General features: G+C 40.5%; 1 protein-coding gene across 2 annotated transcripts in view; it reads right to left on the bottom strand.

The window, feature by feature from the left end:
- The window catches only part of TMEM132D (transmembrane protein 132D), a 228553-nt gene that overhangs the window by 89056 nt on the left and 125276 nt on the right, over positions 1–14221 (bottom strand). The gene's annotated exons all lie outside the window — the stretch shown is intronic.

The following is a 14221-nucleotide window of genomic DNA, read 5'->3' as shown; positions in this document are numbered from 1 at the left end:
CACCAAGAATGCCATTGTTTTACTTCTGAAGCAGTGACTGCTGAACTGATCTCCAGTGTTTGTGTGGAGGGGAAAGGAAAGAGTAGAATTTCTTTCCATGGGATAATCCTCAAGGAGAGAAAGACTGGCACAGCACTGAAGTGTCACAAGCCATTTATGCTGGAGAGTGCCACTAGAAAAGGAGACCCATTTCAGCTGCTGATTAGAGAATCCCAGAATGTGCCTAAACCCCAGCAGGTTTTTGCCAGCTGATGTGGAAAAAGAGCTAAAACTGACATATATTTTTATAAAGACTGGTTATGACAACAGCCCCAGTTTGGGACTCTTCCCAAAATGCTGAGAGATTTCTATCATGCTGGCTAAATCCAGTGCTTTACCCAAAGCTACTGCTTGAAGAGGTTAATCTGATCATCTATAAGGTTTGGATTTTAATGGATACACTGAGTTCTTTCTCTCCTGGATGGAATTTAAAACGAGCCTCTGTGTTTCCAGAATGGAACACATTGTGTTCAATTCCTCATTTCTTCATTTCAGGGGGGAAAAAGAAAAAAAAAAAAAAAAAGAGCACGATTTCTAAACTAGCACTGAATGAAGTCTTATTTCATGCTGACCTAGGTAGGATCAGAAAGCTGCTTTATGCAGCTGTGGCTATTGAATCTCAGTTACCTTAATTGTATGAGCAGGAATGGGCAATGCATTGCCTATAAATACCTGGCAGTGAGCCTGGTTTGTACAGTATGTTCTATCACGGTTGCTGTGTTTAAAGAGCTAATTGAATCTTCATACAATGAACCCTGGGTTTGTGGTTCTATTCTGGGTGCCTTTCTGCATTATTGCCTTGGTGGCTGCTCCTCCCAGTCAGCAGCTCTGCAGAGCTGGTGCTGTCCCCAGGATGTGTCCTGGAGCAGCAGTGAGGGACCACTGCAGTGAGGGGATTACAGTGCCACAAAACAACCAAAACTGCCAAAAAAGGCAAACAGCTCTATCTTTTCCAGGTATGTTGGAGATTAGGAGAAAAGGAGTGAAGTGATCAGCACAGATTAAAACAAAGGAGGGAGCAGTGAAAGGCAGTGGAAAAGATGTGGAGACAGAAGTAGAGCATGATCCTTATATTTATGAACAAAATCTGCCATATGGTACAACTACAGGAACCCCAAAGGCACAGAAATCTTTCTTTTAATTTCTCCTTCAAAGCAGGTATTTTAACGAAGCACTTCTTGTAGCAAAAAACCTCCACTTTGCTACCAAATGCAATTCTGAGAGAAATTATTTGAACTAGTTCCTCTTAGAAATACTAAAACACCTCCAAAAGACAAAATTACAAAGCACCACAAAAATCAATAAGAATCTCATTACTGCTACTTAAGATGTATTAAAAAAGTGTGAAAGTATTGCACGACCTGTGATCAGACCCTGGCTGTCAGTATCAGGTCAGGAACATCTGTTTAATTACTTTACTCATCATTTACTGGGACGATCCTCCCATGTGCAAGTCCCGTGGATCTGTGTCCCAAATTCACAGCCTTCCTTGCCAATTCAGCAATTGAAATCTTTCAGCAGAGAAATAGGCTAAAAAGTCACCTTTCAGAAAGCAAAAATGGAGACATTTTAACAAATAATATTCATCTGTGGAGTTCAGTCACATAAAAATATTTGGGGCTTTTCTGTTAAAGTTAAGGGTCCTTGCTACAACAAGGATATTTCTATGGGTAATCAGCCACTGGTCCTTGAAATGATCCAAAACTCTGATTTCAGGGAGAGAATGCTTTTATTTCTGAGGGTTTTTTTGTTTGTTTTAAGAAACCTTTACATGAGAGTCAAACTATTGTGGCAGGGGGGAACATTTGCATTCCTCTCCACATTTACCAGAGAGACAGAGATCACATCTCCTCTGAATAAACAGGTACTTGCAATGCAATAAACTGCTTCTGCTTGGCATGTTTGAGAGCATCCTAAAAATTACGTGTATGGGATGTGCAAGTAAAAAATGTGGGATCCTTGACAAGGAGACCATAATGCTGACACCTGAGGCATAAAAAGCACGGAATGAGAAAGAACACTGTGTGCTACGGTGGGCTGATTGATTTGGGCTTTTCTTTGGTGCTCGTTACCACACAATAAACCACTGCTTTGGAAGTGCTGATAACTTCTTCCAGTTCAGCCAGTGGTGATTTAAAAATCCACCCTGCAAGAGATGTCATGGGTGTAAAACTTCACATCCACATTTAATCTCTTTTTTATGTGTTTATATTTTTTTTTGTGCTTTTTTTTCTTTAAGTGCAGCAATCAAAACGTGCCGCCTTTGGGTTTCCTGTGCAGCTCCGCTCTGAAACAAAGCACACGAACATTTTGGCTTCCATTGGGCAAGACTTGAACTCTTTGATACAAGATGGGAAGACAAGGCTAAGGAAAACATTCCACTGTGGATGTTTTGGGAGCTTTGTGTCTCTGGGTTGCCAGTCTTACATATACCATAACCATAAGCTAAAAGCCCTCAAAATAATCTTATTTTTGTCTCTTTTACAGGCAAAGAGACATTCTTTATTTTAATGTATTCAATTGACTTTTCCTTCTGGTTTCTGAGCCAGAGTGCCATCAATTAATGTTTTTCAGCTCTTTTGTAAAAAAAAACTCCATAAAGGATAACAACAGCAGAATTTCTGTGGACTGTTTTATTCCTACAACCAGGATTTAAGGTAAAAAAAAATATCAAATATTGCAAGAATTGACATTAAACATAACAGGCTTAAACAAGCATAACAGCATGATATTGCCTTTCACCAGCAGAGGAGCTGGCTCAGCTCCAGAGTGTGAGCTCAACATATCCAGTGCCTGATCTCCCAAATCCATGGAGTGGGTGTGAATCTGGCTGGCAAGGCTAGCAGCATTCCCACCCCTCCTTTGCAGCCGAAAATAAAATGTCTGAGTTTACCCAAAAAGTCTGAACTTCATTAAACCAAACCCAAACAATGTGGTGCAATACCTGCACCATATGTCCTCAGGGAACTACTGTATCCATGCTCTGTGCTTCAGCCCCTGCTTCCGACCCAAACAAATAATAAAAAGGAATGTTTAAGACAGGAAAGTGAGGTTTGGGGCTTGGACGTCCCCAGGGTCAGAGAGGGCATTCTAAAAAGCCAGTATCTGTAGAACCTATCACACTGTTACAGCAAAGATCATTCATCACCATTGATAGATCAAGATAGGGTGATACATACAGCAGTACATTAAAATTTAATTTCATTCATTGTCATCTTACTATTAAAAATTCAGTGATGGGTAGGCTGAAAAGTCATTTTTCTTCTGGAATCAGTGTAAGAAGTGAACCAACCAGCAAGAAAAATCACCCAAAAATGAGTCTGCTAATCATGTAATAAAGTTATTTTAAAAAAATTGATCCATCCCTCTGGAGTTTGACATCAGTAGTGCTGGTTGAGAAATATTTGCTGAATTATTTATTTGACTTTTTTTTTGCTATTTTCAAATAAATTATTCACGATACCATTTTCAAGCTGTTGATAGCACTTTTCCCAAATAACTCAAACCATTCAAAAGTGAGTAAAAATTAGCAAACCTTTTAATATACTATAAATTTAAAACATAATTTCCCACCAAGTCAGCATTTCAGTTCAGAACTGTGATTCTGAGCATCTCTTGACACAGTAAACCCAGTGATCATTTACCACATTATGCTAAGGGAATAGTAAATCAACATTGACTTTATTACATCCAGTCTAATAATCATTCAATAAATTATTCAACACAGCAGTCAGTAAACATCAAGTACTTCTGAAACAGCCCAATCAAGAGGCAACGGCAGAAAAGCCACAGTTACTATGTGGGTGGGATTGAATTGCAGGGCTAAGAAAATGGTTTTACTGACAGTACAATTCTAATAAAAACCTGCAAATACACTGTCAATCTGGCTTTCTCTACCTGCTGTTTTTATTGTCCTCAGCATAAAAAATAACAATAAAAATAAGATAACTCACATATAAGTGTGATAAAACTGCAAAAGGAGAAACCAGGCATACAGCCACAAAGGTATTCATTATTAATTGGTGAAGTTTCTATAGGATCCAGCCAAGGCATAATACGAGACAACCCCAGAATGTGGTGATGGTTGTCTTAGCTGACAAAGGCAAAAAATGGGAAAAAGGTAACAAAACAGCTATTTTACAGGGAGGAAACCCAAATAGAGAGGCTGCAATCAAATAACAAACAGCTCAGCACACATGGAATTATGTGATGAGTTGGCTCCAAATCCTTGGTTTGCCCAGCACGGGCAACTCTCTGGGAATTTGACTCTTACATCACAATCCCCAGACCGAAGCCTTGAAATCAATAACAGCCTTGAGCATTCCTAAAAAAAACCTTTAGATTCTTCACTCCCATTAGAATTTCTCGGACTGTTAACACTGACACGGTCTCCTGAAAACGAAAGAAACCTTTTCCTGAACGGGAGGAGTCGCACCAGCAAAGCACAGATCTGAGGGAAGGAGACCCAGGGTTTTCATCCTGAAAAATAACAGAGCCAGCCCTGCAAATATTTGCTGTTGAGCAATCCCAGTGTACGGAACCAGGAGATCAAGCTCTGTGCTCAGCACACTGCCCTGCAGCAAAATTCATTCTCAACCTACAAATATTTGTTATTTAAAAACCCTCATACACACGAGCAGCAAATTTACACTTGTGTATAGACACAGGTGGGATTAGGTTCGATGAGTTCAGGTTAAGCCTTTTTTAGTAATTATTTAACCCTGAAAGGCAGCCATACAGACAAAGTTATCTGTATAGGTGCTATACAAGAAAGCTTCCCAGGAGATCAAGAATTTTGTTAAACAAATATAATAGGGCTCTTTTTTCCCCCCTATGATGACAACACAAAAGCCCAGGGGAAGTCCTTGGCTCACATGGATTTGTGTGCCCATGCAGGAGGCACTTACTGAGTCTGAGACTTAATACTTGGCTTTCAAACTATCCCAATTATGGTTGGGTGAAATTAAACTGAATAAAGAGGTAATTCAATCATTGACTGTGGTTCTGTGAGATCCACCCCTCTGCAAAAGGGGCAATGCAGAATATGTATAAACAGCCTTAACTCTGTCTTCCTCAGAGTGCCTATCCCAGGGTCTACAGCAACATTTTCCAGTCAGTGACCCCAGTCCTGGGCAGAGGCAATCGAAGGGACTGTGAGGTGTTGAGAAGTAAAAGTCTTACCCCCCTAATTCCATCTGTTATTTCCTTTCAGGGTTGCTTGCTCTCACTGTTCTTCTGAAATATGCACCAAATAAATCTCTAACCAAAGCTTATCATGACTACCATTGATAGAGTGCTTATTTTTATTTTTCTAGCAAATACAATACATTGAAAAGGTTCAAGCAAGGAATCACTGCCTGAAAACTTTGAGAAACTGGTCTAGAAGTTACTTCTAAAGTGAGTCTTCCTGAAAAGTGATTCATTACCAGGGTTACTGTTTTCACATTTATATCAGAAATGCAGCATTTTGCTGCTTTATGATCCATGTTTCAGACATCAGGTGCTCTTTTTATGCCCATCTCAGTCATTCAACTTTGGAATTCAGAATGATTTTAAAATTGTGCCCCCTACTCACTTCTTAAAAATTGAATTGTGGTGTTAAATCCATAGTGGAAGATCCAATATCTCAGCATGTAGCTCCAGTCATGTCTCCAAGGTGAAATCTATAACACACCTTTTTTATGTCCTGCTTATTAGTGTCCACACTGGTTAAACAAATGCAATTATATACAAAATTGTAATACACAATTACATTTCACAAGGCTCAAGGCCTCAATGTATTTCAAAATTAGCGGCTTATTTGGAGACACCTGCCAAGGCACATCCAATGTATGAGATTAGTACCCTCAACTATAGAAACTTCCTCTGCTGTGAATTCATACATCTGCAAAACTGCAAAGTTCTTTTCAACTAAAATACAAAAAAAAATGTTTTCTTTACCCAAATGTTCAACGTCTGCCAAGTCAAGAATTAAAAGAGAAATGCTTTCCAGCTTTCTTAATATTAAATCAGAAGAAGCTTCCAGAATCTCTTTTCTTTCTTATTTTTAAGCAATAACATGAGAAATAAACTGAAGAGAGAACATTTACATTGCCTACCCCACCACCAGCTTTCTGAAAGAGCTTTAGGTTGAAGTATATTTTAAATCACAGAATTACAGTGTAAACTTGGTTGGAAGAGACCTCTGAGAGCCATCTGGTCTAATGCCTTTCTCAAAGCAGGGCAAATTTCAGTGTTCGAATAAGTTTGAAAGTTTCAGATTTCCTCACATGGTTTTCCAAAGAGATTTACTGTTTAGCATCCTTTTTGTCTTATGGAAATGCTGGGATGGCCTGAGCACTCACACCTGCACTTCACACACTGATACCCACGTGCAAGGGACACAGTCAGGCAGAAGAACAGTTTTCTCTTCCATCAGCACTTAAAGATTTGTAACTTGGCCATGACCAAGTAACTGGAAGCCATCTGGATGCCTGTTAGGCTTCTGTTCTCTTCTAGCACAAATTATTTTACAAACTATTCTGTTCAAGTTTAATTGAAAGACAGCAGAAATGATAAAAACGCGATGATAAGAAAGCTCCTTTCATGAAAAAATTCTTGTGATGAAAATAGTGGATCAGGAGGCACGTGAAGAAAGGTAATGTTGGAACACTACACCCACTAAAACCTGAGAATTAAATAACACCATGCTCTGCCAGGCTGTTTCCAAGACTTGTCTGTCCTGCAGCAAAACAGCATCTGATCACCAGCACTAAATGGAAAACTGCCACCTCTGCTTTTCAGCCATTCACTGTCCCAATCCCCCTGGCAGCTGCACAGCACTCGGGAGCTTCAGCACAGCCAAGCTGCTTAAAATGCTGCATCTATTTCAGCAGTGGCATTAGTACCTGCTGGAACACAGGGGGAAACACAACCCTCACCAAAAAAAAGCACATGATACAGGAGAAAACCTAGAGACCTGACTGAGAACATAAATATTAAAGGTTTAGTAAAACAGAACTACTCTGGGAACTACATGGACAGAGAGAATGCCATATTGTTCTCTATCAATTTTTGGCAACTGAAGATGACTGTAAGTGCATATGCAAATATTTACCCCTGTTTTGTATATAATACATGCTTAAAGTTGGCATCTTTGGGCTTACACTGCAACCTGGTCTAGTAAAAGGTGTCCCTGTCCATGGCAGGGGGGTTGGAACTAGATGATCTTTAAGGTCCCCTTCCAACCCAAAGCATTCTATTCTATGGACATTTGTTTTAACCTTGACCCTGTAGGCTAAGGGGTACCCCCAGTAAATTACTCTGTTCTGGTCAAGGCAAGAGCCTCCATCCCTTCCCCAGCTGTGGTACATTTTTATTTGAGCAGATGTTTCCCCTCTGTACACCTTGGGATAATCTGATAGCCATGATAAAATCACACAGACAGGACAATGATCCAGGTCTGCAGCTGAGTCCTAGGTCCTGTCAAATCAAATCACAGTTTTTGATGTACTTGTGACATTAAAAACTGTGTGAGTTCAAAAGCTCACAGAACTCATGTTCTCATTAGCATGAACTGTTTAAGTCAAGCAGTGTCATCATTTTGGGTTTCATGGCACCCACTGTTGGTGCAGCTGACTTTTCACCCCTTGGTGAGCTCAGGACTGGTGAGATATAATGGGATATGTAAGTCCTGGCAATCCTTGGATACTCACTGAGGAATTAGAGTGAAGAAAAAGAGAAAGGGCAAGCTATGATTGTGGCTATTATGCTGCAGAGAATTATCCAATAGAATGTGCACTGAGACAGCAAACTATGCCCAGGGCAGGTAACAGTGCAAGTATCAGCAACAACTTCCACTGATTTATGCACGTGAGCACACTCAGTCACCATCCTTTGGAGAGGTCTGACCATCAGCAGTCACAATCTCCTCTATGCAAACAGTCCAGGAGCTGCTAAAGCAAACATAAAGACCAACTACCCCTGTGAAAGCTGTGACCTTTCACTGCAGAGGGGCAAAAACCAGCACAGGAGGAAAGGCAGAGCTGGATTTGTGTGCTGACCTAGACAGGAAGAGATCTGGGTGCACATTGGGAATTCCCTTCTACTGCAACCACCACATCATATAATCTCTTCATAAACTTATCAAGCTCCATTTTAAAAGCCCTTAGGGATTTTAAATGCCCTGAAAGACTTTCCCAGAACCTGATTATTCCAATGGCTGAAGCAGCCAGAGGAGCCACCCTGGCTGGAACTGAAGTCTTCTCTGAGCCACTACTCAGAGCGACCAGACCCCAGATATCACAATGAATAAATGTATGGCCAAATGCAGCTCCACTTCCTACAACAAGTGCTCATAGTAAAACATTAAATAACTCTGCAGACCTTCTGGAAACATGTAATGGCTGATAATAGCTCCCTCCTCCAAAATTATTCCTTCCACGTGTCCTCAAATCACCTCCAGCCAACTTCTTCCCTATCCCAATACAGCTGTAAACAAAACCATTACTGCAGATAAACTTTAAATGGACTTTAAATATTCACTGATCTAAGTAGGCAGGCTGAGAAATGGTAGGTTCTCACTACCTTACCTCAATACACTCTGTCAGAACGTGACTACAGTTGTTTGCCATTTCCAAAAGTAAAGTACTCTTTCAGTAAAAATAACAACACCATCAAATCAATAACCAGAAAACTGGTGAGAGAGAGAGAGAGAAAACTGGAGAGAGAAAAACAGACATGGCATGAAATGCTTCATGAAATCCTAACGAAATGTGCCACTCTGAATAAGAAGTACCATCTAACCAGAGAGAGGATCTCATGCCATCAGCTCTTGTGAGGGACACAACACATCACATAAGCTTCCTTACTGTGTGGCAAACTTACATCTCATGTAATTTGGGCTTTAAAGCCACTTTTATAGCTGAGTTTGAAGACACTAATCTAGATTCTGTGGGAAAGAACCACCACCTCTGGGGGGTGAGCAGTAGCACAGCATTGTTCCCGCCTGTGAGAATCCCAGGACCATCCTTGGAAATCTTTGCAATTGACAGTGGAAAGATGTACATCCAGCCCTTTCAAAAGACATATTGATTTTATTGAGCTGGAGGCAGGGCAAGAGACACCCTAATTGTTATAATTATGAATTCAGTAGTGTTGGTAATCATTAATAGTTTCAACAGGATCATAAATCATTCACATAATGGAAAAGAGCAGTAAGTGAAGATCAATTCCTACTTGAGCAGCATTTCATCTCATGGCAGACACCTAAACATTAGGCTGCTTGAATTGCTAACTCCTATTTGTTTTATACTCTTACTACTCCTCAACTGTAGTTTCACAGTCCAATTTTGAGTCTTTAATGACTTAACTGAATGTAAACTATCTTTCTTTGCAAGGCCAACATGAAATTACTGCAAATATAGACACTGCTCTTCTTCCACTGCAATGGAAAATCCTCAAGGCTACTTGCAGGAACACAAAATCACCAAAAAATGAAGGCTTAAAATACCTCCTCCAAGCAAGCAAAATGGAAAATTTGGATAGGGAACATACTCCAGACCTCATAACTAGCATGGTTCTTGGAATTTGTGTGGAGAAATCCAACCCGCAGCTGTTACAAGTATTAAATGCAACCAAATGACATGAAGAATTAAAACACAGCCCTGCCAAAATTATCACTACAGTCTATGAATATAAACATGTTTTTAGGCATGGGTTTCCATTTGCTTTGCTCAAGCTGCTTGACTTTAGTTATGCTGTCATTGCACAGCAGGATAAGGTGCAAATAGGAGCGACAAGGATTGAGGGAAATGGAGAAGTTTTTTTTGGAAAAATGGTAGAAGGAATAATCTGCCAGAATTCCAGAGGGCCTGAATGTGCAATACTTGAAGTAACATCAAGCAGAGCAGAAGGTAGGTTGGTGATTTTCTGAAAAAAAATCAGTAGGTGAGGTTTAAAAGACAGAAGAAACAGAAAGTGCTAACTTTCCACAAATATTTCAAGGATTTATGCGTCAAGGAGAGAAAATTGCTAGAGCAGGTAGGCAGGAGAATATAATTAGAAACAACAGGAAATATAGAGCAAATTCAAAGCAAAAGGACAGTGGAAGAGTCTCCAAAAGAAATGGCAAACACAATAACTGGAAAGGTTTAAAATTAGACAGGATAAAATCCTCAGAAAGAAACAATTTTTGCAGTGGCATATATGGCTGTAACAAGCCTTTTTTGGTTGTAGGTTGGTTTTTTCCCAAGCCCCTTAATAAAGAAAGGATTATGCAATCAGTACATTTGAGTGTCTGTCATTCCCTCCAGTAACATTAGACCAATTTCTGCAAAATTAGGCAGAAGGACAGAGGTTAAGAATTATTAAATTTTTGGAAGCAGACACAGCAGAAGAGATGGGCAAGTGATTAATGCCTCTGTCAGAACAGATGCAGTGCACTCCCTAAGAATCCATGTATGCACTCACTCCTAAGCAGCAAACACACAGAAACCAGGCTGCTAAACCAAAATAATCCTTAACTTTTATGGCTCCCTGATTTTATTTCAAGTTCCAGTTCCAAAGCTGACCCCTGCTCAGCAAACCACTGATGCAAACTCCTTCAGCCTTCTGGGACTCAATCTCATTTTATAAGTTAAGCATATGTGTAAGTACTCTGCTAAAAAGGAATGAATCTGAATAGTCTGCTGAGCCAGGCTCTCATTTATCAGCAAAATCACCCGTTCAACTCAGTAAATTCACCAAATTATATGTGGAGAGAATTATTCCTGACCCTCGTTCAATGCTGCATGGAAATGACCCTTGTAGGAATACAGAGCCCTGGAAACAGGTCTCCCACATAATTAAGAGCATGACCTACACTTTTGCTCCCAGACATCCTGACTGCACAAGGAAAGCAGCAAACCAAAGTTCATTGTGTTATCATGAACAAATGACTCTTTCTCTCACTATTAAGCTTTTCAGCACAGAGTACACTTGGTATCTGGTGGGCTGCTTATGATTGTCAGCACAGCTAACGTAAATTTAAAATGCCATGTGATTATTTTCTATACCACAGCATCCTAGGACACACAGTGAATAGCAGTTAACTCCAAAACTTAAGGAAGGTAAAGGAATTAACTTTTTTTCATGGTAAAAACATGCAATAACTTGGAAGAATCAATTTTTTGTTTGACAATTCCAGAAGAAAAGAACTCCCAAATACATCTCTATCTCTTATTTCCATGTTTAATAATTTAAAACTCTTACTCTTTGTTCATAAAAGAAACATTGTGTTCTGCAAAATTCGTGGAGATGTAAAACAAGAAGCAACAAAATCATATATAAATTTCTGCTGCAGACTTTTCCAATGCTAAGGAACAAAATATTCTGAAGTATGAAACAGTCAAAGATTGACACCAAAGTTTTAACATAAATGTGAGAAGTGAGCAGACAAATTGTGTGGAGAAAAGATGAAGTAGAAACAACTTGGAAGCCATTTGTGTAGGAAACAGAAATGAAGAGGCTTGAAGCAGTCAGTGATTCTAAAGCAGATATTTCTCCCATAGGTATGAAAAGTGATATCTCCATCAGTACTGAGTGTAAATTAAAGTGTGTTCCTGTTTTCAGAAAGTCATATGTTGAAAACATGCTGATCCTTTGCTCTTCTCACTTGTGTCATGAAATACAACCGAATTCATGGGTGATGGAAAGAGAAACTTCACTTATCCTATACCACTGCTCAAGTTCCAGGTGAAATTCACTGTCAGAACTGGAGTGAATTAAGTGGATAACATGGCACTGGACCCATTTTTGAGCAGGAGTACAACAGGAGCAGCCACACAGTCATGAAATATTGCTGTTGACAGAAAACTCTGAACTGAGAACAAAGGAGACGTCTGGCCCTGTCACTCCTCCGGTGAGTGACCCTGGGCAAGCTACTTTGCCACTCTTCACAACAGTTTTCTGACATTCTCTGTATGATTCAGGGCTCTCAGATTTGTCAGTCAAGGCCAGCAAGAAGAATTCAGGGCTAAATTAAGATTTTTAAAGAAATAAATCCCACTCATTGAAATGCTACAACGGCAGAACCTCATCCTTTCACATTCTGGGGTCAGACTTGTTTGCAGTACATCCATCCCAGTGGAGTACCTGAGGAATGGTCAGGCTTTCTATCTCACACCTTCCTAAGCTCCATGGTAGCACATGACAGAATAGGTAGATTTCAGAAACTGAGTTCTTTTCTAGCTACATTATTCCACTTCACTGCATTCAAATGTGTAACAGGTCACTGTAACATTTGCCTTCTTGTCAGCCTTTAATATAAAGATATTATGTCCTCCAGTTTGTTTTGAAGCCTTTAAAATCTGGGGACTGTTTGGGTGGTTATTCTGGCCTTCACCAATGCAGTTGCATTCCACAGGATACAGCAGGGAAAGAGAAATGATGAAAAATAAAAGAGCAGCTGATAATGCAGCTTTTTTTAAAAGACCAGAGTTGTCTGTTTAAAGAGGAAAAGTTCAGTGGTGCATCATTTTATAACTAGATTGGGTTAGTAGCACTAACTCAGAGCATCAGCTGCACCAGCTCCTCCTAAATCTACAACAGAGAGGATTTTTAGCTGTGCTTTGCACTCCTAGACAACACAAAGCCCCCAGAGCTGTGAATGCAGCTGGCTTTATGAAGATACATATCATTTTGATCCAACTGAAGCAACCCCAGCGAGGAGTCTGTGCCAATTTGACGCCCTTCCCTTCCTTCAGCAAGCACCCATCACTCAGGGAGCCTCACTGGCACCCACAGTGACACACACAGAGCAGGCAGAGCAGGAGGAAGCTTTCAAAGCACTGCAGCTCTTCCTTACAAAGCCCAAATACAGGACACCGACTTCAGTCACAGCACAGCTTTCAGTGTTTGACAACACAACCCACTCTTTGCAACTGAAATATTTATTCAGGTGCAATTACCATAAAAGATTAATATTTAAATAAAGGGTGATTTGTTTTTGTCATTACTCTTATTTCTTTTTAAACAACACTTAGGATTATAAACTGAATTAGACTGTTTATTCTTAAAGCGGATCTTTTGCATTCTGCATTTATTAATACCAGACTGAAATGCTCAGCCATTGATCAAACTCTTTTTCCAGAGGGATGGCTTCAAAAAAAAAATAACCCAACTGTAACCCCTGAGCTCTGGATTTTACAGCCATTACTGTCAATTATACACCCCACTGTGGGAGCAAAGGAAATCTTCATACATGCCAGCTGCAGCCTTACCCCTGGATTTTGCAGGGCAATGGTTATTTCAAACACTGAAGGAGGGAGAGAGAAAGAGGGGAAAAAAACCAAGTTAGCCATGAAGGAGCCAATTGAGATTCCACCCATATGTCTGGAGACCTTGACATGTGAGTCAAGAATACATTGAGAATACATTTTGACAGTTGTAATAATAACCATAACTCTGAGATCTCACAGATCTCTCTCATGCAGAGATCTTAACAGGCAACAGGCATTTCACATGTTAAAAAACCAGGAAACACAGAGGTGCAGCCACTTGAACAAGATGGTTTTGGGGAGATCTGCAGCCTTCAGCAGGGCAGGGGTGCAGCTCCTGCATCCCTGAGTTGCTGGGGATGGCCTGGCTGTCTCCCAGGGGATCTGCATCCCTGCCTGGCACCTCCTGGCACCACGGGGGTTCTTTGGAGGCAGGAGTCAGCAGCTCCACGTGGTGCTGTGCTGGTCCATGAGCTGCACAGCTGCTGGCCTGGCTGCAGAGCAACCCACTGGAGAGGACAGAGGGGCCAGAGCAGGTTGCTAGAAGAGGTAGGAAAAGGAGTAAAGCCCAGTCCCTGGCTGAAATAAATTGGAATTTTACTGTCTCAATGAGGATGCAGTTTCCACTGTAATAGCCTTGACTCCCTGGACTATTGTCATATCCATCAGAGCACGCTGCAGTGGCATTTGGGATGAAGCCTGAACTCACTGTCACCCTAAAGCAAAACAGGTCTCATACACTGTGATTCCAGCCCAGTTCTTCACATCCTGACCCAATGTTCTCGATTCCAGGCGTAAAACACACATCATCACAATTCCATTTATCACCTCTCTTTGTCTTCTCTCCTTATACCCCAATGTTAATTAACTATTAATTTGCAAAAAGCACTCAGCACTCCAAACAGGCAAATACATTTTTGCAGGTTTGCCTGCCTGTTTGAAGTCAG

Source organism: Corapipo altera, unplaced genomic scaffold (genome assembly GCF_003945725.1).
Source record: "Corapipo altera isolate COAL_440 unplaced genomic scaffold, ASM394572v1 67, whole genome shotgun sequence".
In the NCBI taxonomy this organism is placed as follows: Eukaryota; Metazoa; Chordata; class Aves; order Passeriformes; family Pipridae; genus Corapipo; species Corapipo altera.
The sequence above is the reverse complement of the archived record's forward strand: the minus strand, read 5'-3'. Positions and strand labels throughout refer to the sequence as shown.